This window comes from Artemia sp. Qi Xiang Cuo, chromosome 9, assembly GCF_049724085.1.
Source record: "Artemia sp. Qi Xiang Cuo chromosome 9, ASM4972408v1, whole genome shotgun sequence".
Lineage (NCBI taxonomy): Eukaryota > Metazoa > Arthropoda > Branchiopoda > Anostraca > Artemiidae > Artemia > Artemia sp. Qi Xiang Cuo.
In genome coordinates, this window is record NC_142802.1 from 50,158,553 (window position 1) to 50,161,224 (window position 2,672).

Below are 2,672 nucleotides of genomic sequence, written 5' to 3' on the forward strand. Positions count from 1 at the left end.
AAATTTTTTCTCAACCGAAGGTTGTTTTTTTTGGGGGGGGGGGGGGGTAAAATGTTCCAGAAAGAAGATTGTATTTTCTATCTTGTGTTCAATAATTGAGTATTAAACATTAAGAAAATCTTTTCTAAAAACAGCCAAAAATAAAAAAATCTGCAAACTTACAATTCAGCTGTAGAAACAATCTGTCGGCTGTCAATTTCAAAATCCAACAAAAGGCTGAAGCTGTATAGTAGTGAATGCGTTCTATAATACTATTCAACTTGAAAATAAAATTCATGACTACGAATCATGTAAGAAATAGCGATTGGGAAACTGATTTCAAAATGATTTAAACTCATTTCATAAAGACGATACTTTTTTTTGTCAACATATGAAGAACTGTGTATATTGCAATATTTGCAATATCATATTGCATCTGTCTGGTTTTTATGCAAAGTAAAAAAAAAGAGACGAAAATTAATGAACAAGAGAGCAGTGAAGAATTATGGTATACAAAGTAATATTTGGCAGGGAAAGTCATTGGTGATAAATCACTAGGGGTGGCACTGTGATTGCGTGATTTTCGGGGATTCGGGGAACCAAATTTTTTTTCGGGGTGACGCATAGATTTTCGAGGAAATACCCGAAAATTCGGGGATGGTGCAAGCTCTGCTTGATTTCTAATCAGGAAAATCGAAATACTAAACCACACGAGAAGGAAAAGCTCCGACTTTACGGTTGACGCAATAAAGAATTGCCGTAAAAATAATTTATACTCTACCGAACGCCGCCGCCTCTGCCGGCAGTGGCGTGCCTGCGGCACGCCGGCAGCGTTCGGTCGATCCGCCGGCGCGGCGCCGGGGTCTAATTGTGCCCACATCGTTCTTTACTTAGGCAGCGCTAGCGCGCTGCCTATGATTTCTGGTCGTTTTGAGTTTGAATTTTAACAAGTATTTGTATCTGCTGAGCTTAAGTTTAAATTGGCCTTTACTTTTCATTGAAAACTTATTTTTTGGAAAGTTTTTTTTTTAATTAATTGACAAAAAATACAGAAAGCAATAGCCTACTTACAAAAACTAAGATACAAACTCCCAGCACTCATTTTTGTTGAGCAATGCCGAAGCATTGGCCGGATATTTTTTTAAAAATATTGACAGTTTTGAACTTTGTTATCAAACAGCAAAAACATATAATGCCTTTAGACTCAGTGTTTATAAAAAGTAACGCATTATCAAAGTATTTTGTTGAAAGTAAAACATCAAAACTAAGATTAAGAAAATCAAATAAAAATTTTAATTCAACATTTTTAATTTAATTTTGAATGCCAAAAACCAATATATTTGACACCTTTAAACTTCATAACTGTTAAAAAAAAAATTTTTTCAAAGTGAAAAATAGATAAATACAATCACTCCTAGAAACAAAAAAAAATTGACAAAACAAAAAGAACGTATCCGTTCAGGGGGAAACTACAAAAATTCTTAGCATTCCGTCCAAGAGAAACATTTCTGATTATAGTGGCTTCATACATCAGCTCATTGCAATGCAATCAAAAGTTGACGGCATATTTTTACCGAAATCACCCCTTATTAAGTTGTTTTCCTTGTGTTTTCTATAATTATGCGAACTTTCTTGTGTTCTAATAACTGCACTATTTACTAATAAACAAATACATATTTAAGATCACCATAAAATGCTGATTCTTTGACTTAATGATATCAATAGTTAGGCTCTTATACTTTCCTTATTGACAAGGATCGTTATTTATTTACCATTCATTACTATGAAGAATTTGTTTGTTTGTTTTTTTGTATTTTTTTGCTCCAACCAAATCATGTAGAAATTTTTTTTTTTTAAACTTGTTAGGGGTCACTCAGTCACAAATTAGAAATTATATTTTTCCTTATTACGTCAAAATCTATTGGCAGGTAGCCAAAAATGGGGTAACAAACATTTCTTCCATATTTTTTTCTGTATTCTGCTTTTTTCCCTTTGGTTTCCTTATAATTACTATATAGTCCCAAATTTCCAGATGCCCCCCCCCTTTCATGTGACCATGGCCTCGTTAAGCCAAAAATGAGTAGAAATAAATTCAAATAATTTTCCAAGCGTAAAACTATCACAAATCACCATAAATAAATGAATTGAACCCAAAACGAACAGAAATAACAACAAATAACCTATTCAAACTCAAAATAACAACAATTAGCATGAGTAGGGCTGACAAACCCCACACCTTCTCAAGACCAGAAAGTAATTTGCACTTTACTGAAAACAAAATACGTTTTAAATGTTTTCACTTTTTTGACTTCAACAAATAAAGAAGTATTAAGACTATAAGGAATAGATATCAGAATATGTATATCAAACTGACAATACACGGTTATTTTTTTTTTTTTTTTCATTAAAGTACAAACTATTTTCTGGTGTGAAGAAAAAATGGGTGTTGTAAGCCATACTCCTTTTAATTTTTGCTCGTTTTGAATTTGACTAGACTATCTATTGTAATTTCTGTTAGTTTTGAGTTTTATATATTTGCTAATGGTGATTTGTGGTAGTTTTAAACTTGGAAGATAAGAAAAACAATCTCCTAGAATTTGACAATGCTTTCGTCCGTAAAAACTTAAACCATTTAGAATTTGTTGGTTCCCAAAGCCAACTATCTTTTCAAAGGATTAGCCAAACCTTCTTAA